Source organism: Centrocercus urophasianus, unplaced genomic scaffold (genome assembly GCF_019232065.1).
Source record: "Centrocercus urophasianus isolate 14NV4802_14NV808 unplaced genomic scaffold, USGS_Curo_1.0 seq_16, whole genome shotgun sequence".
Classification (NCBI taxonomy): domain Eukaryota; kingdom Metazoa; phylum Chordata; class Aves; order Galliformes; family Phasianidae; genus Centrocercus; species Centrocercus urophasianus.
This window is the reverse complement of record NW_024884711.1, coordinates 34,992,624-35,016,454: the sequence shown is the minus strand read 5'-3', so window position 1 is coordinate 35,016,454 and position 23,831 is coordinate 34,992,624.

Sequence of the window (23,831 nt, the reverse complement as noted above, 5' to 3'; positions counted from 1 at the left end):
CTTTCACTTGCAGAAATCTAATCTTTCTTAATTTGATGCCCTTTTTTTTTTTTTCCCCCAGAGGAACTTTTCATGTTTACTGCAGTACAGACCCATATTTTGTTTCCCTGTTATTCTGTAACCGTTTATTTGTTTTGTTAGGCTTACTCATGTTTATTTTTAAAATAAAATCTCAGGGGAAGAAAACTCATGGAAAAAAATGATTTATGCTGAAGTACTCCTTAAATACACAACCATCTCCCAGAAGATGTTCAAGTAATTTTAACTTGCTGAGATCACACTTTCATCTTGCTTTCCAGAATGAGCTACAAAGAGCTGTTTCTGCTTCATTTTAAATTATTTAAAACGACCTCAAAAGACTTCTAATAATTGAGCTTGTCCTAAAAGCTGATGAGTAGCAACTCCAAGAGTACACTGGCATTGCTTACCATGCCTTGAATTAATGGCACAGAACATGCCAGACCTCTTTTGTGAGAAGTGCAGAGAATTACGGTGAGCATAATAAATACAAGAAACTTGAATTTTACTAACTACTGTTACTCTAAGGTGATAGGAAATGACTTGCAGTATTACGTTTCTGTTCTCCAGTTTTCTGAGGGTACTTCTTGAACCCTCAGGTGATGTGAGAGGTGACATTAATCAGGAAGAAGTGCAGATAGCTACACAATGGAAAGCACACAGGTGTTCCTTGCTTTCATGATCAGCAGCTCTAGATAGAGGGGCTGATGCAAATCTACCGCGGGTATAAGATCTAATTAGAAAAGTTGTTACCTTGAGGCACTTCTGGCTCTTCTATTCCTTATCCAAAGGGAAGTTCACTTGTGCAGTGCATATTACTTTCATCTGCTGTGAGGAAAGGAATTGTACTTATCTTTTCCCTTTGTGTTGGCCTGGATTCATGATCATGAGGCAGGTGAATATGAACCTGATGCCCAGCTGACCAGATGAGCTTCTGGCAAAAGCGAGGTGTGCTTTGACTGCTTTCAGCTTTCAGTCCCACAGCTCTCCCAATGAGAAAAACGGCACGGTGGAGCCCAGAGATGGCCGTGGACCAGTGACACGTGAGGGTTGATAGCAGAGCTGCAGCAGCACGTCGTCTGGCCTGGGGGACGAGTCTGTGGGTCAGCACTGTTTGCTTTCTCTGTGGCAAGAGCTGAGTGGAAGATCTGTTTCTAATATTTCTGCATGTGCTGTGTAATTGTCTTTGTGCAGCTATGATTGTAGAATGCTGGACAGCTGTCTCAAAAGCAAACTGTTTCTGAACTGTCAAAATTAAGCCTGTGTTGCAGAGGTGGTGGATACTCAGAAAGCACTGCAGGCCCTGGGAATGTATGATTTGGACAAGCAAATAAATGCTCTGCGAAGTGCAAAATTCATTGACAAATGGGATGTCCAGTCTCTCCAATCAGGCATTTATAAACAAATGTGCTCTCAGTAGTCCTGGCTGTCATTGCCCTTTGCTTCAGATGCTTACCAGTGTATGGGATAATGATAGCAGCTCAGTTCAGAATTATTGAGAGGAGAAGCACTCGGATGCTGTAATAAATTTTTCATAGAAACAGTATGAAGTCACTAGCACTGCACCTGATGCAAAGGCCAGTAGTACAGTGTAAGTACGGTTTGGTCTGTGTGTGTGGAGTGAGCACTTGGGAAAGGTGCAGCTTCCCCATGGGCAGGTATGTGTGAAGGGCTTTGCCCAAGCAAGCTTTCTGGGATTTTAATACTGTGATAGAAACAGTGGTGCTCATGCTACAACTGGAAGAGAGGGAATGGCCTCAAGTTGTACTGGGGAGGTCCAGACTGGGTATTAGCAAGCAATTCTCCAACAGATTGGTTGGGCACTGGCACAGGCTGCCCATAGAGGTGGTGGGGTCACCATCCGTGGAAGTGTTCAAGAAACATGGAGGTGAAGTACTTAGGAACATGGTTTAATGGGCAGTATTTGTGGTTAGTGGATTATTGGGCATGGTAATCTTAGAGGTCTTTTCCAACCTTAATGATTCTGTCATTCTGTACAATGGTAATGCATTAGTTTTAGCAGCAAGGAGGGCTGTGCAAGTGTTCACGTAAGTGAGTTCCAGATCTGAATGAAATTAAATGCAAAAAGCCAACACAAACATGTACGTCTTAGGATTTAGAGGCTGTTCTCCAAGAGTGGAATGAGCCTGTGGTAGTAGTGATAGCAGATAGTAATGTATCTGTGAGAACGGACACCTTGAGGAATTATCCACTGTGTGAGAGCTCAGAAGAGTGTGTGCACAGCTCTGTTCTCATCTGCTGGCACTGTTCTGTACTTATTCCCACCAGCAATGTTGTACAGTTTGGAAGTCAGAGAAAGAGAAGCAAAGCGTATCTGCAAAACAGTAGTGTTGTGCTGGAAAACAGGTGTTTATCTCTTTCTTTCCCATTCCCGGGGATTGGTTCCCAGGCAACAACTCCTGTCTGATCAGAAGCAGTCACCGAAATTAGCAGTGAATGTGCAGGGTGAGCAGATCCTTCTTCAAAGCACAGTGCCCTTGCAGTGGCAGTGGGGGTGAGGGGAGGGGGGGAAGGTGGAAAAGTTGAAGGCGGGTGGGTGGGAGGGGTGAAGCAAAGCCAGGCCCTGCTCTGTGGGGTGGGCCTGGTGCCTCACAGGGTTATGCAGGGGGCTCTTCTGCAGGCTGTCAGTGCTGAGCCAACAACCTCTGGTCTCCCAAAGTTAACTCTTGAGAAGGTCTGACTTGTCTTCTTCTGCCACTGTGTTTCAGAGCACGCTTTGTGCATTCCTCTTCTCTGAGGTAGGTTGGGGAGAGTGTGGACTTGATAAACAGAGATGGAGCAGGTGCCACCATCACCTGGTGAGACCTGCCTGTGTCCTGCTGAGCTCTCTCTTTCTCACTCAGTTTGTTATTCTTTATACAGCTATATCAAACAAGTTGGCATAACAAAAAGGGACTGAAGTCCAAGAAATGGAATTGCTCAGCCCACTGAACCCTTGCTTTGATTCCTCCTCTCCCACCCACCCACTACTTTTGTGTTTTCCCATTTTGGTGCAGCAAGCAGGGTGAGATTCTAGCTTAGTCCAAAGACATGAAGAAAAAGGAGAAGAGCTAAAACAACCCACGATTTGCTTAAGTGGGTCCTAGGATCTCAGTGGGATGGTCGCTGAGATACCAGGTAATTCTCTAGCTTGAACTAACACAATGGAGTTCAGGGCCTTGTAGCTTTTCTTATCTGTAACTTGCAGTTCAGTGCATTTCCGTCTGAAAGGCATTCAGACCAACTGACCTGTGGAGGCACCAGTTCCTCTCCAGTACAAGTTTGACACCATGCAAAGTTTCAGACCAACTCTTTGGAGGCATTTGTGATTATGAGTCTGATGGCTCATGCTCTGGGAGAGGTGGTGAGTACTGACTGCCCGACTTCGTACAAGGGAAAGCAATCCTCAATCAGAAAGCAAGACTTTGTCATTGTTTGTTGTTGTGTGCGTTTTTTTTTTTTTTTTTTTTTTTTTTTTTTAAATAACATAGAGGACAAAACAAAACGTCTGGAAGCACTACAATAAACAAACTAGAAAAACTTCCAGCAGATAACGTGCGGCAGGGTAACATTAGTGTGGGAGATCAGACATCTTTGATACAGCCAAACAAACACAAGCTATGAAAACTGTCTGGAGTTGTTGAGAACAGGTTTACTGATTACCCAAAGATATGAGTATTTGAATTCTCTCTGCTGGTGTCATTCTGATTATCCATTACTGTGAAGCTTCGAAAGCCGTGGAAAGATCTTATATAAACACAAATGGAAAGCAGAGGGAGCTGTAAGTAACCACTGCAGTCACGTTCCATGGGTTAATCTGGAATTCCTCAGCGGGAACCCCAGAATTTGCAGTTCTGGTGATCTCTGTACCCTGCAAAGGGCTATTTAAAATATTCAAATATAAAGATTGTGGTTAATTTGCAGCTATGCATAGTTTAAGCTGGATCATTTACTTTCACATGATTCTATCATACGGTCTCTAGGTTGTTGGGTTTTTTTTACATCTGCTGTAATTCTGTATGTAGGTAACAAAAAACACAGGGCGCAGGAGTACTCACTGTGCTGAAGCATGTAGCTTAAGGGAAGCTGTCATTTCTGGAACATGGACTGCTGCAGGGGACAACCAGCAGCTGGAAGCCACTCTCGGTAGCTGGCTGCTGCTGCTTAAATCACAGACCTACGCAGTATTGCATGCTTAGTGCCATCCAGCAATAACAGACAGAATGCCAGAAAGTGAACGCTGCATGCTGCGGCTGGTTTGTGGGCTTTGGGATCTTCCCAACCTGCTGTAAATGATCACTTGCGAAATAGTTAATAATCTGGATATTCACTGATGGTTTTAGGCTTTGGGATAAGCTGAGAAGAAATATCCAGGTGCCTACCCCCTTTGCTTCACTTTATCTGTAGATACGGGAATACTTTAAATTGCTATATATGTAGTTCATATGATATCATAAGAAATTCACAGCTGTGTGCCGTGCTGTAACTCAGGGATGCATTATTGGAACCCTGTCTGTTGTGGTGGCTTCATGGCCCGGTCCCTTTCTAGTTTCTAACAGAATTAACTATCAGTGTAAATGATGTCAGATGGACCCATTCCTGATTGCCTTATACTCACCTCTATTTTCCATGTTCTAATCACAGGTTTCACTACACTACTACTCACTCTCCCTCTGATTTTCTTCATACCCTACTACTATTGAAACTAGGCAGTCAGAACTGAGCTATTGCTGTCAAAGTCAATGCAGGTCTATAAATTGAGCCAAAATTCTTATCTAAGCATCCTGCCTCAATTCCTGCTAGCTTCCTTGCCTCTGGGTGGAGTTCTGTATGGCTGCCAAGCTAGACAAACATCTGTTTTGCGCCAAAAGGGAGAATTTTTTCTCGTCTGCTTCCATCCTTCTTTCTTCTCCTCGTGTGTCCTGTCCTGTTGCCTGTCAGGCACTGGGCACTGCCTGCCAGGAGAGCATCCACTGATTGGTTTGATTTTCTGTCTTTTTAGTGAGTGAATATGCTGATTTTGGGACTCAACAAGCTTTAGAGCCCGTGCAGAACAAGAGAAGATGGCAAATAATGGATGTTCACATGGAGGTTTTCGGCACAGAGGGTTATGAGACCATCAGCCTTCACCAGGTCTGCAGAGATTCACTGCAGCCCTTGCACGGTCCTCAGGCTGTGGAGTTTTTGCAGTGCATCTCCTTGCATGTCACTGTGGGCACATTCCTTCTCGATGACTCGTTCTTAGTTCAGCATGCAAAGTTTAAGCTGCCTGTCTTCACCTGGAATGCCCTTCAGACTTTTGCTCCTCTCTCTTATACTCTCCTATCTTAACCCATGAACTTTGTTTTACCAATGATACTTTCATTTTCCATCTCCTTATCTTTTTTATTCAGATACAGGGATGTGAGTACATGTACATATACATACACATTCCACATGTAAAAATCCATCCCTTCATTCATCAGAAGGATCAGAACCTTTTCCCCAGAATACATCTTTGTAAGGAAATAGCGGCTAACAACAATATAGGATAAATGAAACAAGTGGCTATTTATGATTTAAAGGGTGGAAGGAGAGTAATATTTGTTTGATTTGAATATGCAGTCCCTTCAAATCTCTTTTATCTTAAAGAATCAGCTTTGTTCCACAATGGCTCTGTTTCATGTCTCTGTATGGCACATTACACAGCAGGGACCTCATTCTGATGATCATACTCCAACAGAAATACTCCGTAACAACAGATGCAAGTAACGTAAGTTAAGTAAAATAACATCTGTCTTCAATGCTTTAAGTAGCAACTCATCAAAAGAGGGTGTTTTCTGAAGTTCTGCCTTTCTGAAATAGCATTTTGCGTTTTGTTGATTTTCATGTCCCGCCGTGTCAGTGGCAGCAGCCTTCCCAGCAGACACGTTTGTAGAGCAGAATGGCTACAGGAATTCCAGCTCTCACTTTGCTTGCTGCATGGCCTTCACTGCAGAGCTTTGGAGAACATCTTTGACTTCCCTTTTTGAGAGAGGTAGCAATTGTCATTGAAACAAGAACTAACATCTTTTCTGTTGCTTGCTGTGTAAAATGTATTTTTTCAGTTTGTATCATTGGTAGCAGATGGTTGTCTGGAAACTTAAAATGATGACAGAGGGACACTAAGGGTGCAGAATGGGAGTAGGGCAGAATTCATCAATTCAGATTGGATCTGCCCTTCATGACATATGCAGCAGCAGAAATATGGGCAGAAGATGCAGCATGAAAGCTTCCCTTAGCAAAGATTGACTCTAAGACTGACAGTACGTCTGGGAAGGGACTGTGTGATCTATGATATTAACAGATGGGCTAAGGTTCATGGACATGTATCTAAGTATAATATATGTGTGCTAGTTGGAGTTCTTTTTACGACTTTTACCAGAAAATAGAGCATGAGGGGTCAAATATTTCATAATCTCCATCAGCTTCTTTCAGTGGATGGGGTAGGAGTAAGGGCATCTGCAGGCAGCTGTTCAGCCTGGGGTTCCTGTTGCCTTCTTGCTCCCATCTGTCCCTAATGGTGCCCATGCAATGCACTTTTTTGCTCCTTCCCTTTGTATAGTGGTTTTGTTGTCACTCTGATAATCTAAGTAGAAGAGAGGTATGTAAGCACAGGTAATGTACGCTCTCAGGCCAACTGACGTAAAACATCAAGCTTTCCAGCATGCAAACCTTTTGATGAGTCTGACACAGGTATCACTGCACGTGGTTGCTCTCAGGCTACTGCTGGTATTCTTCCCAGCAGCAAAACGCCCTTCCAGAGCTGTTCATCCTCACTCAAGCCCTGAATTTGCTGTTCCATCAGAATGGAGCTATGCTTGTGAGGTGAGACAAGTCATGCAGTTCATTGCATAGGAACCAAACCAAAGGAAAAGTTTGGCAATTATGTGTATCGGCCTATTTGAGGTGAAGTGATATCAGTGGAGAGCTTTCGGCAGTAGCAGAGGTGACTGAGACAGGGAGATGTCAGCAGGAGATGAGATATTGAGAGAATTGTAACGAGCACAAAATTGATGTCTATTTATTCTCTATTAGTTAATGCTAAATAGTAAAATAATCTTTAATACTGAATATTTTGTAAATCTTCCTTGAGGAATGGGATTGAGATGTGAAAGGGAATTATTGTTTTGCAATGTTAAATGATAACTTCATGTGCTTATTTTAATTCCTGTAAGCTCCTTCTAGTACATAGCAGTAGGCAGGTTATGCTCACATGTGCACTGCAAGGATCTCTGGTTCCCTGAGTGATGGATATCTCACACTGGATGTCTAGATGTAAACTTTGATGGTTCAGGAGTTGAGAACATTTTGTATTTCTTCTGAGGGCAGGTTGCTAAAGTTTGCACTTATGGTTCTGCATTCAGTGCTTTTTTTTTTTTTTTTTATTTGGATGAAGAGTTTGAAGAACTGTGAGACTGCTTAAGAACTAGGGGATGGAGTTGTGGAAACAGTTCTCATCCAAAGGATGACTTTCTTCCCTAAGAGGCAGTAGTTGTTTTCCGTGTAGGCACCAGCCTGAGGCACTATGTGACAAACATCAGTGCCTTGTCAGTGGCAGTTTTCTTCTTGTTTGTGATGTTTGCTTGGGGATGAGCCTAACTACTTCATGTGTTTCTCGTGCACTAAAATGAGGGTAGCATTCATGCTTATCGGCTTTAGTGATATTCAAGGCACCTCCCCTGCGAGGACAGGCTGAAGGAGCTGGGCTTGTTCAGCCTGGAGAAAAGAAGGCTGTGGGGTGCCCTCATTGCAGCCTTTCAATACCTAAAGGGAGCTACAAACAGGAGGGGAATCAACTCTTTGAAAGGGTTGATAAGGACAAGGGGAAATGGTTTTAAGTTGAGGGAGGAAATATTTAGTTGGATGTCAGGGGGGAGTTCTTTACAGAGAGAGTGGTGAGGTGCTGGAACAGGCTGTCCAGAGAGGCTGTGGATGCACTGTCCCTAGAAGTGTTCAAGGCAAGTCTGGATGGGGCCCTGGGCAGCCTGCTCTAGTATTGAACGTGGAGGTTGGTGGCCCTGCATGTGTCAGGGGGGTTGGAGATTCATGATCCTTGAGGTCCCTTCCAACCCTGGCCATTCTGTGCTTCTGTGATTTTCTTCAAGGTTTATTGCTCCCTCCATTTCTAATCTGAGTCAGTAACTGTAAAACAGATCTAAAATTGAGACCTTTGCAGCTGTGCAAACTGAGCAGCAGCCACCCCCAGAAGGTGGCCAGAAAGGGAAGCTCCTCCAAGAATAGAGGCTTTCTCCAGATTTAAAAAGTCATATTTAAAATTCTTTTGACGCTGCATCATAGCTTGAACAGCTGTCACCATGACTAACTAGGAGCCCCAAAGGATTAGAAGTAAAAACTTTGCTCACTGAAGTAAGGAAAGCTGTTACACAGTGGCATTAAGCGATGGTGCCTGACAGCAAGAGCTCTTGCTGGTTTCTCCTTATCTTGCCTTGAGTTTCACGGCATCTCCAGCTCTTACCCAATCTGCATAGCTTTCTGCCTTCATGGCTTTCTCATTTTTATGGAAATGCTTTCATTTTTCTGCAACACTGCACACAAGACTGTCTCCCAGCACTCACCAACAAAGCTGTAACCGTGTCCACCCTCAGAGCTCGGTCACAACTGCAGTTTTTCCCCTGTGAGGATCCCCTCTGCAGAGCAGGAGCTGCAAATCTCAGCAAGAGCAAGACCAGGGCAAAGGGAAGCAATGTTCTGTAGAACTCACAATGCTCAGAAAGTCACTGAACTGAACATTTGGCATGCATTTCCTTTCAGAGCCATCTTTTAATATCAGTAAGTAAAACGTATTAATACAAGGATGCATGTTGCCAGTAAAAGTATGTCTTGCATTATGAAGATGTAGCAGCTCAAGTAAATGGTTCAACCATTCTATAGCAGTAAGAAATATGCATATTGTTATGGAAAACACATTAAAGCGACAAACTGCTCTACTAAATTCAATCCTTATGTCTTTTTAGGACATGTAGCAAAAGCAGATACGAAACTATGGTTTTCAGTTTCTAGAGAATAGTAAGTTAGAGGGAGGAACTATTGAATACCTACAAGGTAAGGCATTACAGACTTGAGGGGAAAGCCTAATTTGCACTGTCTGGTGCGATGCTGCTTTTTTTGTTTGGTTCCAGTAGGTTAGACAGGATAAGCTATATTGCCTTCTGTAAACTTTGTTGAGGGGCTTATACTGAGAATAAGTTTTTCTGACTGCATAGCAAGACTGTCTCTTGGACATTTTCTAGTGAAGTTTTAGCATAGATATTTTCATTTAAACTTAAACTTGCAGCTCAGGCACCAGACCTGTTTCTAGTGAGAAAGGTTTCTAGAGCTGGGCCAGGATCAAGAATGATCCATTTCAATTGTTAAACCAAATAAAATGCAAAAGCTAAGGAATTTGGATACAACCCAAGTATCTTAATTCCAGAACTGTCTTTTAGTTCTGCGAGACTTCATTGATAGTAACACAGGATATTTATGGATTAAGTTTTCCAATACTCAGCTAGCAATTTGTGCTTTGTACTTTCATATGTATATAGATACTATTAAATACAGGATATGTACATATATATCCCTATCTAAAATCAGTATTTTCATATGCTACCACAGTTGATGTTTTCTTTTCTCTGAGCTATTGATTACTAATAGTGAGATCATACAGCGCTCATGCAGTCTGGTCCTGGAGAGATGAGAGCAGAACCCCCCGCCAGCAAAGACATATCTAAGACTGAGCAAAGTTATCCAAGGAAGAAAACACTAAATAATTAATCTGCTTATCTGTCTCAGTGAGCTGCAGTGCTTCACTTCACCTGTCTGTGCATGACTGAATTCACTGTGAGATGATCGCTGGAGCCAGGAAGAGAGAGGTAGAGTCCGAGGGAGGCAGTGGCAGCACCTAGTCAGATGGATGCACCATTTACCATCCTTTGCTTCACCAGAGCTCCTAGGGTCACATCCACTAAGGGAAGGAAAGTTATTTTGTTATGCCAACTCATTTCTACTTGGATGTGTTAACAGCAAAACAGAACAGCTCCATTTAACCACCAAGAAATAAGTGTCTGGTAACAAACCAATTAGGTGGGATGCAAGTCAGATTTGCTAAGTGGGCTGCTCCAAAATTAATGCCTTTTATTTTGTTCTGTTGGCCCATGATGTTGGATAAGGGTGTTGGTGGTATGGCAGTAGAGATGGAACCTTTCCACCAATATTCCATTATATTTATTTCTGTGTGACAGAAAGAAATAGAGGGCAGTCTGACAAAATATCGTTTCATATGGAAGTGTGCATGAAGTAAAGGGGTATAATTGAATTCCTCCATGCAGAAATAATGGCACTCACATTCACTGGTGCTTGCTGAATGTTTATGGAGACCAAACTGTGCATGTGAGCACAGTGAGGCAGTGAGTGGTGCATTTCAGCTGTGGCAACAGAAATGAGAAAGACAAACCATGTTTCAGATGGCCATGCAAATATTTACAAGCATGGCATACAGGTTCTTGTTCATTGCTGATGAAAATCCATAGCTTGTGGTGTTGACTAAGCTGAAAAAGAGTGTTTTGTAGCTGAGAATTTTCTCTCTCAAATAGTGTCATTGTGCTCTTTGCTTCTGTTGTAGTTTCCATGGAAGTAAATAGGAGGCATAGATCTACATGGATATTTCAATACATGGGTATTATTTTTTTCTTTATCGTTTTAACTTTGAGGGAGGTCTTGCAGCATTCTCCAGGTAGCAGCCAGCCACCAAATGTGGTTTTGTAAAGCCCTGTGGGTTGTTCTTTTCTGTTGGGGTTCTCACCAGCCTTGTGCCATGGGGTCTGTTTCTGGAATGCAGAAAGAAGGCAGTGCTCACTCATGGCTAGAGAGCACGTTCTTAGCACAGGCAGTAGAACAGCTGGGGCTTGCCTGGATTCATGCAAAATTTGCTGATGAGGAAGTGTCCATAAAAGGCAAGCTTCATGCACGTATCCTCCTTTATTGAAGGCGTACGTGTCTGCAGCAGTTCTTCCTGTATGGAAGTGTGTATCCACCTGCACACCTGACTTGTGGAGATATGAGATTTGGTCATTACAAATGTATCATTGTATATGCACACTCAGTAGGCTGCATCTACGTGGTACACATAGCGTATTTATTGTGCACTGTAAGCAAGTATCAGAGGAAAGAGGAGAAAATGCAGACACTTCAGATTGGGGCTGAAATGAGGTCAAGTTAAAGGAAAGAAATAAAAGCCGCAAATTATTGCTCAATTTTGCTGAATGAATGAATCAAATCCTAGAGTGGACATGTTCATCTGCGTCATTGTTTTTTATATAACGTGTGGAAACCTCCTCTGGAGTCGATGCTTAAGAGGAGCAGGGAGGAGACTGCAAAACAGACCAGGATGATCAGGAGCTGGGCCAGGTGGTTGCAGGAGTGGCTGTGGGTGATGACCAGGGCAGCACTTGGAGAGCAACATGAGGTGGCTGAAAGGCAGCTTTGCTCAAGGGCTGCTCATCTGGAACAAGAGCCTATGAGATTTGCTTCTCTATGCTGTTACTTCATGGGATGGTAGTGGGGAACCAATGGACCATTAGCAGCTAGGTTGCTTAGGTGAGGCTGTGAGAAATCTGTCAGCTCTCATAGGGTTCCCTGGTTTTACCCTGATGTTGCTGTGATCCCAGGGAGGTTGTGGAGTCTCCTTCTCTGGAGATGTTCAAGACCTGCCTGGATGCCTACCTGTGTGACCTGGTGTAGGGAACCTGCTTTGGCAGGGGGGTTGGACTTGATGATCTCTGGAGGTCCCTTCCAACCCCTACAATTCTGTGATTCTGTGATTAAGAATTTTGTTCTCAATACTTTTTACTGCTATATGGAATATTTTTTTTTTTTAATTTGCCACCTGGGCAGGAGAGGTATGCCTAATTGAGCACCATTCAGCACATGTCCAATATTCATTTCTTCCCTACGTATTGGTAATTAATACAAACTGCATACATTTGAGATACTATTTTTTATTTGTGAAAATCATCCATGAAATTCTGTTCTTTGAAAGACAGCAGGAGTGAATCAGCAGGAGGTGGCTCCTTCCCACTGCACCCATGCAATACTCACAGCACTCTGGTCAGTGAACTCTTGGCTAGTTTATTCTTGGCACCTTCTTAATTTTATCCTGAATGAGGACTGCTGTGTTGTCCATGCTCTGCTTTGGTAAGGTTTCATTAAGCCTTCACCATTAACCTTTTTTTTAAGCTATCAGAAGACATTCCAGAGAAATTTTTGTCAATGATCATTAGGTGTTCTGTATTTAGCAGAAAAGTTGCAACTAGGAATAAATTCCTTAGTTGAATTCCTTTATGCGATGCTTTCACCTGCCATGGAGTCTTTTCTGCTTGAGGTGTTGGGGAAATGGATCTCAGCAGAGGGCAGCTGGGTGGTCAGGAACAGCTTTGTTGCTCAGTCCCAGCCTTATCCCCAGCTGACACTGCAGCCCCCACACCACCAAAGCTATTTTTGTGCTTTCGGATGAGGCACGTTAGCCCACTCCAGATTCCTCCTTGTGACAGCTGTTGCTACTGGTCCTAAGTACACAGGAGTGTTGTAATGACCTAACCCTGCTCAATGCAAAAAAGACTTCTGGTGGAAAAGCAGTGAATGATTTTCTCTCTCCACCCCTGTGCCATGTGTTGGAGCATGTCTGTGTGGCTCTGGAAAGGTGCACCTTATTGTGATCCGTGTGTGTACAGCTGCCTAGCACAAACAGGAGGCAGAACGTGCTGCTTTACTAGAGAAAATAAGGAAAGTAATAGTGAGAAGAAGAAGCATGTGAAATCTAAACATCAATGGTTTTTTTTTTATTTTATTCCCATCTTAGAAATTCTTCACGGCATGTTGTGTAGCAAGCAATGCCATAACACTGATAAATAGCAGTGTCACAGGGAGAAATTCTATTCATGCAAGACAGAGAGAGAGAAAAGATTTTTAGAGGGAATCAAGGTAAGGTAGAAAATTAAAGTTATGGTTGAAATCTTTTCCTGATTTAGAACTACAGAGGAAAAATCCTTCTATGAAAATCCTTTTGCTGACCTAGAGAAAAGGTACCATTAAGCCAATGGCAAGTAAGTAAGGAATAAAACCTACCTGGTGCAAGAAACCACCCAACCTTCTGTAAGAAAAGGCTTATAGGCATGGTATGTCTCTTTGGATGTACATCCCTTAAAGACACACAGATTGACATTGGACATAGGAAAGGTCTTGCTTCAGTCTAGCTTTAAAACTTGTGTTCAGCAGGAGTCTATCAGGGGCACTGTAATGTGCTGTATGAGGAGGCCACGGAGAATTGCCACAAAGATAAGGGGCACCAAGATAGCCGTGTCAAGTGTTTGTCACCTGCTCAGCTGGCAGCCGTTCTGCCACCTCCCTGTCCTCACGCCTTGCTTTTGGGGGCTGTCTGACAGATTCCTACAGAGAAAACAAGACATTCTTGGGAAGTTTGACTAGTAAGTAATTTCATGTTATGTATTTCTTTTACTTGATGTTATCTGCAGTGAACCAATGCATTCTCAGAAGTGTGCCATTACGAACAAGGACATGATTGTAAACTGGCCAGTTTCTGTCTTTGTTTTCACAAATGAGATTGACTGTATTTTCTTGAAGAAGGTACAGCCTTATCTCCAGAGGCTAATTTCAGTGCTCTGAAACAAATGCAAACATATTTAGAGGACTTGATACAAAACCAACCCCTTGATTTCAACCCCTGGGCCCTGGTGCAGAAGGTCACAGGGCTGACAGCCTGCATGAGATGTCTGTGTGCAGCGTTAGGTGTTGGGTTTGCATGCATAAATAATGCAGTGACACTGACTGCACCTCAGAGCTGTTTTGTGCAGTATTCCCAGTGCTTTACAAACACTGATCCCAGCTCTTAATCAGGCTTCTCCAGTGGATAAAATACAAGTCCAACAGTGCAGAGTGTGGTGGTGGTGGATAGGCTGATTGAGAACAGCCACTAGCTGGTCCTTTTTATGAGTGTAAATATAAATACCTTATGGAGACATGGAAATACGTGATTTCACATCAGGCAGATGGGCATTTAATATGATGCTGTGGAGGTTCCCACTAAAAATATTTCCTTCTGTAGTTGTTTCCCAAAACATCTGCTATTAGTTCTAGAGTTCCCATACTGAGCTAGATGGGTGTTGGTTCTTGACAAAGTAAGGCTGGTTTTTATGTTCTTACACATATGGATTGATTTAGTTTTGCTTGTTATAGCAATCCATTTTCAAATTGCTAATTAGGAAAATAAAAAATAAAAAGGAGAATGAGCTCAATGTGTGGATTGGAGGATAACCAGCATCCAGCATAAAAGTACTATTGGAATATTAACACAGAGAGTGCAAGAGAAGGATGAACAAAGCTGTAGTCGGAGATATTTATTGACCATCATGTTATTTTATTGCTAGTTGCTCTTGAATCTAGTTGGTATTAAGCACCTTGTAAGTATTTTGATCAGGTTGGGTGACGTCCTCAAGATATATGGCAAAGAAATGGGAAGACACAGTGCGAGCAGTGAAAGAGTGTCATCACCTCAACTGTCAGGATGGCTATCTGTGGGCTCAGCACACAGCCTGGGCTGAGCTCTGCTTTCATATGCTCAGAGTGAATTTGGTCAGTGAGTGTTCTGATTGCAGCACAGATGCTGAGGTGATGCTGCTGAGATAGAGCTGCATGCTGAGCTAGTTCTGAGCTCGTTTTGAATTAGGGACCTCAAAAGGGTTTTCACAGGTTTTTTTTGATTGTTTTTGGTGAAGAAAACATAACAGCTAATAGCCATTGATGAAATTCAGCAGTTGAGAGAGGTACTCAGTTTAGATGTGAGTTTTAAATAAGGAAATGGGAACAAATGTCAGCACGTCCGTCTGTCTGTAAGATTTATTTATGGTAGTCTTGCAAATCCCTGCATTACTTTATTAAAATAAGGTTGTGAATTAATATTATGGCATGCTAATAATCACAGTGACCAGTGTTTCAGACGTTTGTGTGTGCTGTTCATTTTCTCGGATAGGTAAAGGTGAAGAGGGCAGAACTTGCCTGCAGAGATCTCGCCCAACATTTATAGCAGAGCACATCCTCCAGTGCAATGTCAGTTTTTCCACAGTGCAGCTGTACTCGGTCCTGGGGAGCTCACCGCTGGGAGGGCTGTGCTGCAGCCATCTGGGTGCTGCTGTGCTGCCTGTTGGGGGGCAGTGGGCAGAGCTGCCCAGAACTCTCCAGGCAGATCTCCTCGGAGGTCGCTCTTGCCTATCAGCTTTGGTGTTCACAGCTCTGAGCAGCAGAGGTGGTGAGGCGCCCCCCGAGCGCAAAGGGAAAATGTGATTCAGAGAGCAACTTCAACATAAGGGTGATATAAAAGTGACATAGTTCTTTTCCAATCTGACTTGCGCTCCCCAGTTTTGCTACACCCAGCAAACTGGCCCACTGCTGTGCTTTGAAAAAAGCATTGTTGCAAGTCAAGGCAGGTTAGTTTAGGCAACACGTGCTTTAAGAAGTCATCGCCTTCAGACGCCCATGCACACACCTACTGCTTTGTCCGTAGATAATTATATGTACATTAGGTTATTATGGATCCTAATTATGCCATAAATTTGATATATTTGAATGAATTATGCACATATCATATGTAGAAATGGGATTATTTAAAACTAAAAATTTAAAAGCAGACCTGAGAGAGGCTGATTTCACTGATAGCTGCTTTCTGTAGCTCCTTTCATCCATCTGCTGCATCTTGTGATGCTTCCCAAGGCAGGAGCCCCTGCAGCCTGTGAGCAGTGGGGCTCAGCTCTGTCAGGCCCAAAGGCGCTGATGTCTATGGAGCAGGAAGCAGCCCTGGTATAGATGTGCAGAGGTGGGGGGCCTCATAGCCTTCTCTGTCCTGTGTGCCACCAGGCCTAAGACCTCTGTCACCTCTTTTTATGTCTGCTAGCCCAGCAGCTCCCCAGGTCTGAGATCTTGTGTTCTATGAATAAGACACAGTGCTCAGATGACTGCTATCACCTTGCAGAACAGGTTATCCTGTTCTTACTGAAAATAGAAGAACATCATATTTCCTTTAATTCATATACTAGGAAGGAGACATTCTTCATTCTAATAGCTCAAATGGGAAGGCAGTGACCCTGGGGTTTACATCCTTTCACGTACAGCTTGACTCTGGCAGTGATTATTGCTATGACACTGAGTGCTGCTCACACATCAACCCTTGATAGAAGTATCAAAGAGGGAGATGAATTTTTCCTTGCATTTATCTGCAGTGATGGTGCCAGAATTAGCTGTTTTTGCTAGGTGCTCTGAAAATGTGGAACAGTTACTGCTCTTGATCATCTCCCATAGCTGGTAGCTCGTCTCGTCGGTTCATCACTGCTGGACCTTCAGAAGGGAACAGGGTGCACAAAACCCCATGGGGTTTGTTTTCTGCCTTAGCCCTCCTTGGTGCATAGGTGGGGCTCTGTTGAGGCTCTGGCTGTGTCAGTGAGTGGACAGAAACTCAGCAGCTTGGAAGCAAGGCCCACAGGCCCCCTGTTGCTGCCACACTGAGGAGTTGCTGCAAGCAGCCACTCCTTAGCCCTGGGTTACACCTGCCTGCTCCACAGCTCCATTTCCTCAGCTCCTGTTTTGTTAACATGGCAACTCGTCGGTGGAGGCTATTAAGAAATTGTGGCTCCTCTGGCAGCAGTCAGGCAGCAGCTGTACCTCTGAGAGCTGCTTCCACTTAAAAAAAAAAAAGCACAACATCAACAAGAAAAAAACAACGGAGCAATGGAGGAATGCCATCAGGGAAGAAGATCTTCCATGCCAGAAAACAGGATCTTCAGAAATATGAGTTTTTCCAACTGTTCCAATGAGGCTGCTCTTCCAATATCTGTGGGTGTGGCTCATGCTGAGCTGCCTCTTCCTCAGGCGTGAGCAGCCCTGGGGAAAACCTTGCTCAGGGCTGTGGGGGAAGCAGAGGCGGGAGGAGGCCTTGCCCACAGGGACCCATCCTGGTGTGCTGCTCCCAGGTTCTGCAGCCCAGGCTGTGACATGGGTCTCACTTGGCAGGCCAAAATGGCGCTGGTTCTTAAGGATCTACAAGGAAGGAAGGGACTAGAAAGCTGAGTTTTGGATACTGCCACAGAACATGGCATTTCTTCATGCCTTCATTACATAAGAACTATGCTCTACTTTTGTTAGCTCATTTTCTACACAACCTGTGTATTTCCTTTGTGTTCCATGCGCTATATAAATGTTTGTGCTCTCCTCACAACTTCAGTGTTCCTCGCCTATATGTTCATATCAGTACATAAAGAGAGACTGTTAGAGAGAAGGGGACACTCTTTAGCAGGAACTTTTTCCCTAGGACTGGGAGTGATGGTTTCAAACTAAAAGAGGAGAGATTTAAGGAATTAGTTTTTTACAATTCATGTGGAAAGGCACCGGCCCAGAGAGGTGCAAGGTTCCCCATCCCTGGAGACACTCAAGATCAGGCTGGATGGGGCTCTGAGCACCAGATCTAATGTATGTGTCCCTGTCCATTGCCTTGTCCATTGGGCATGACCATTGGACATGAATGGCCTTTGAGGGCCCCTTTCAACTAAAACAATTTTATGATTCTACGAATAAAAGTTGAAGTCAGACTCATTTGTAGAACAGGTGAAATAAGTGCACGTAATTTACAGAGGCTTTCAGTAGCTTTAAGTTTGTGTTTCTATCTCTAAGAAAGAGCAAATAAAAAGAAGCCACTTGTTAATACAGCTCAAAGTTTTACTGTAGGGTCAAAAGGTTTCAATGGCACTTTTGACACTGAAAAGGATCAAAACCACTGAACATAAATCACCCTTTAAAAAATAAATGAGCTGTGAGTATCACACTATCAAACACAGATAAAAAAAACACCTAAGAAAGATGAAGCAGTTACAACGTCAAAGAAATCTTTCTGTTGTTAACCTTGTGTAATGTTGTGGTCATTGAATCACAGAATAGAGAGAAATGAGGAAAATGCCTGGGGATGAAGTACAATTTTGGTGATAAGAGATTTGGGGATAATAAAAAAGCGTCAGCACGCTCCCCTAAATGTAGATTGCAAAAATTAAATATATTGCCTATTACATAGGTTTTGACAAAGTCAAAATGACATGCACGTAATTAACTGTCCTGATGGTTTTCTTTAAGTGACTATAATGAGACCTGCTCTTTTGTAGCTTTCCTTTTAAGTTGTATTAGCATGTCTGTACTTGAAAAATGTTAACAGTTTAGTTGACAGCCCGTGTTGGGGTTGGCCAACTGTTAGGAGCCGCAATCTGATACCAGCTTGAGTGCTGAGGTAAATATTAACCACTCTCGGGCAGTCAATCAGTATCACGTTTTGGGTTCCTTCTCACTGTCACCAGCTGCCACAGGTCTATCGCTCGGCCTTTCTCACCCATCTCACCAAACAGACCTTGCCCCATGACCTGAGTGTTTCCCCAGAGCCCAGCACTGCATGGCACTGGGACATCCGCCTTCCAGCCCCTTGTAGAAGAGGTAAACAATTTTCTCTCAGAAAGCAAACCATCGTTACTCCATTTATTTTCACAAGGCTGCAATACCTTTGCTGCAGCCTCTCTTCTTCCTCCTCCACTTTCCAGAAAAGAAACATCCCGCGTCCTCCCAGACCTCACGCACACCCCTCAGATCCCTGACTGCCCACGACCCCCTCGCTCAGCTCAGCACCCGCTGCCCACGTTGCTGGTGGGCCGCTGCAGCATTTCAACCTCCTCCAGCTGGAAAGTGTTTCCAGAATGACTCACTTTGCTTTCTTATTACTGCAGTTAGAAGCAAGCTGAAACTTGCCGTTTGCAAGGTAACTTTCATTTTGTTCCCCACATTGTTTCTTTGCCCTTGGCTTCCAGAGTTTGTTTTTTCCCCCCTCCTCCCTACCCCACTTCTTATGCCATCCCTGCTTGGATCCAAAATGGTCAAATAAAGTAGTTGCTCTTCTTTCAAACTAACCCTAAAGCTGCCTGAATTCAGCTTAGGATATTTACTATTTGTGCAGTTATCTATATTTATGCTTTAAAAAACAGAATTGCTGTGTTCCCCTGGCTGACATGAACAGTCAAGTTCAGCACTGTGGGTTATTCCACAGTCTGATGAGAAACTGGTGATGAAATCAGGTGTGTCTGTGGCACAGTCCTGTTTATTTATAATCAAAGCCTTGTTTCCATTAGTGCAGGGCAGATCTGAAGCAGTAGCAGTTTCTCAGATCTGAATCCTTTTCCAGGCTCATGGAAGACTATTTATGAGGCTTTTTCTCAGAACCATGTATCCAGGCCCTGTCTATGTTTTGCTGTACTTGCTTGTTCTCTCAGCTTCATGAACCTTCCATCCCTCCATTAGGCACATCAGACTTTGGAGAATAATAGTTCAAAAACTCATGTTTTTATGTAGGTATCTGTTTTGAGTGATGGTGTACACATTGGAAGCCACCGGTCAATGTGGAGTTGCAGCTCCACTTTGCATTCAGTCTGCTTGCTTATGGGTGTCAGTGCGGTCGGATGGGAAATAGGAGCTGGCACTGTGATGTAGGATAGAAACAGAAAGACCAAAATCTGTGTTCATGTTGCTTTTGACAGAGGCTTTGGGCAGAGAAGCAGTCATCAGGAAGAAGAAAACGGGTCTTATCAACCTCAGGGATCACTGTTGTTCTTAGGATTGCAGGACAGAAAGAAGATACTTAATATATCAAGATTTTAAGCAGAGTTGTGTTATGTGGTATGTTCTCAAAGAGGTCTGTGCTTTACCAGCTCTCTTTCACCATCAGGTGAGAAGAAAACAGAAAAGTTTCTGCGAAACAACTGTTGAGAAAGGCTGAGATGGTGGAAGTTGGAAGTGTGGCCAGGATTAGGTAGGAGCAGAGCTCTGGGCTCCCCAGGAACTGCTGCCCCAGGGCTGCTTGAGTGATCCTGGTAGGCTGTGTAATCCCCAGAGCAGGTGTTCAGGTCTGCATGTGAGCCAGAGCTCAGTGATAGTGAGCCAAACCTTGCTACAGTTTGGAGGTAGAGCTGATCCCAATGGATTCATTTCTTTCCATTGGCATGTTGCATTGCTATTCAAGCTCACTTACAAATCAAAGGTATTGGACTGCAGCCTTTGTCTTAGGCATACCTATACTTAAAATGACCACTATTGCTGTCTGCTATGATTAATGACACCAGCATCTCTGATATGTGTTACATTTCAAAGAAGAAAAGCCTTGACCGCGAATCCCAAATAGAGCCAGTGACTGTGGAACAAGCCAAAAAATAAATAGTTTAAAGTAACTTTTGGGCCTTTGGTTTAGTAAGATAGCAAAATATACATTTTTCCTCTGTATCTCCAGAGTCCATAGATACTGAAGAAGATGTATGTGCCTTTGAGGGTGTCCATCAAAGCCAGTTCAGTGCTGAGTGCCTGTGTAGTGTTCCCCAGTAACAACCTCATGGTCTCCCAGTTTTGATGCATAAAAAAAGCTTGTTAGTTTGCACAGTTGCACCATGAAACATATATTGAACAATTTTGCATACAAGGGCTGATTCCACAGCAGAAAAGGCAGACAGCAGCAAAATAATGCTGTTAATCCTTCTGCCTCTACAGTACTGTTCTGTGTAGACTTTGCCTAGTCATTTGGTGCTGTAAAACAGGTGCTGAGGATTACTAAAGCAAAACTCCCTCGTCAAACCAGCAGTGGTGTTTTGCACACTTAGCATAGGTATAAAGCAGTACGCAAGTGAAATCTGGAGAAACATCTTCCATGTCTGATAAGTCTGGCACCTCTCAGCACCACTCAAATTGCCTCCAGCCTCCCACGCTTGGAGGCTGCGTGTTACAGTTCTGCTGTGGAAAACCTCCCGAGGTTGCTGCTGCTGCTCTGCAAAAGGGTTTGTCCTTCAGTGCTGGCAGCCACCAGGGTCAGCCCCTGCTGGGTCACACCTGGCAGCCCCAGGGAGAGCCCTCACTCCACTGCGCAGTCGGTGTTTGGTTTCGTGTCCCTTCTGTGGGCACTGTGATTAAAGGGGAGCTTTGCTGTTTCTTGCTTTTTCTGAAGAAACTTGAGACCAAACGGCTGTGGCTCATTGTGGGAATGATTGCTGCTCAGCTCTGGTTGCAGGAAACATTCTGAGGGGAGAAAACTGACAAAGGAGAAAAAGGCTGTGTTAGCAATGAGCAGAAAGAGAAACACGGTTGGAAAAAGAAGACTGAGAGGCAACGTTAGCAGGAGAAGGTCCCTCAAGTGCTCTGAGCAGGCATCTCACAGCACGCAGCTGGGTGTGTGCTTGTGCTTGAATTAGGGTTTCTTAGCAAGCAGCTGTGTGCTATTGGAGATATTGTGTATTGCAATATGCAAGGAGGGAATACAAATGCAGAAGAAGGAAGGAGTATTGGTATTATATAACTAATTCAAAAAAGGGGAATAGAGGAAAATAAGACCTGATAAAACAGAGCTACGTGGAAAGTAACAAAAAGTAATTGTATCTCAAATGCTTGAGACATTTAAAAAGGCATGAAAGCTTATTCCCTGTATCAGAAATAAAAAAGTGAGAAGATGCTGTGAACACAAGGCTGTCTTGTAAAGCTGGGCAGCGTGCACAAAAGGGTTGTGTGATGAACCACAGGAATCCCAAGCTGCAATCACCACAAGAGCAGAACAAGTTCAGATAATTGCTATGTGCAGAAGAGGGTGCCTGGAAGTGCAGAAGGGAAGAGATCCACTCACAGGAGCTGTTTCCTGTTTGAAAAAGATGTGGTTAGGTGCATCTGAACTGAGATGGAGAGGATGAAATTTCTCGCAGAAAATCTCTCCCTGTGAGGCTGTATATTCATGGAGTTGGTGATGTGATGCTGCTGAGCAGAGGGCCTTGTGCAGGCACATAGCTCAACCCAAATATTGGGAGGTTAAGTGCTGACATAAATCATTCTGTGTGTGAGCATTCACATCAGACATCTTATTCCAATCTCTTTTTGCCCGTGCATGTATACAATCATTGCAATTAACCAGTTTGCTGTGGATATTAAAGCTTATATGGCTGAAGTGTGTTGAGTTCTGCCCTCAGATGCTGTGCCCAGCTTTATAGGACAGCACTGTATTAATAGCTTATTGCATTTTTAATTCTGGTACAGAGACACCAAGGGTACAGCATGGTTGTTTGAGACCTGAGATCAGTGACCTGCAGCAGGGAGATGGAGAGCAGCCCTGGCCATGGCAAGTTCCTCTGTGGTGCTGCTGTAGCTATGCCCACAGCAGCAATGTTTTGCAGCTGTATGAGCTGGAAAGTACTGACTTGGTCCACATATCTGCTCACTTGTTTTAGCCTTTAAAATTTATTACAAGTGGGAAAAGAAGTGTGAAGAAAACCCCAACTCATGAGTTGGGGTTGGCATTGGGTTCTGTAGGAAATCAGGTGTGGAATCTTCGATGACTTATTGGTAAATCCCTTGAGGAAGAAAATGCATTTTTAAAACCATGTTTCAAGTGAATCATCTCTGTCTACTGTATTATCAGTTTAACGGGGTAATAAGAAATTGTTCTCCACTACAGAAAACAGTTGTTTGACCCTGGTGCATTTTAATTATCAAATTCTTGCAACACCCCGTCTGTAATTAAGCTCCCGTCAGCTTCCCTGGTTCCAGGTGAGGCCATTCATTTGTGATTCTGGTGGTGTCAGGAAGGCAGCCAGCATTTCATGCCTTGAGAATGGTTATTGCTTCTTGGGTTGTGATGCACACACAAAGCAGCATCCTGTGTTTTACTTCCACCATCTTTCTGGGTTAAATCATGTCCTGTGTGAATGATTCATTGCTCTTGAATTCATCAGCTTGGGACATAATTTAAGTTCTGAATAATTCACTAGTAAGAAGTAGTGGGTTTATTCCAAAAGAGAAAATAGATCTTAAATAATGCTGAGGCATATCTTAATTTGTGTTTACCTCTGTGCAGTAATAGTTGCTAAAAGTGGGGCATGCTGAAATCCCGGGGCAGATGCTGGGAGGGAGTGGGGCAGGCTGCATGGGGAGGGCTGCATGGGGGGGGGCTGTGGAGCTAATCCCATCTGCCTGCCCCATCTGTGTGAGTTAAGCCGCTCCACGTTCTGCTTTCAAATCTGAACACACAGCACTGCTGCAGCAGCAGCACCTGAGTTCGTGTGGGATGCTCCGTGAGCCCACAGCCCTGGGGTGTGAAAAATTTCCTTTTAAGCAGGCTGCTGGCTGTCTCAAGGGTGAGGGCTCTGTGCAGAGGATAAGATGAGGTGAGAGCTGAGCCAACTCTCGTGCATCTCACTGTGGCTCTGGAGCTGTAACTGCTCTCCTTCTGGCTGCTTCTGCAGCACTCTGTGCCCTATTCATGTAAGATCAACCAGAGATGGAAAAACCAGAAGAGATCTTGTGAGGCAATATCATTGCCACCACTTCTAGCTCTGCTGGCCCTTCATTGGCTGCCCCTCAATGCATTGCTGTGTCCCTGTACTGAGGCCATCCAGCAGGCACTGTGTTGGAGAAGACAACTCGGTTGAGGGTATGGATTTTAAAACTTTGTGGAACAATTTAAGCCGCTGGAACTTTTGCTATAAAGAAATATAACCTTCTTTTGATGTGAAGCAGTATTTGGAACATGAGAATTCTCGCTCATTGACTGCCATCTTTTCAGTTCTGGGTAGAGTGAGATTTTGGCAGGATGTGAAGATCTGTTATGTATTTTAGCTCGTGAGGGTTCTCCTATGAAAGTTGATTTGTCTTTTTACTGATTTCAGCAGCTGTGCATACAT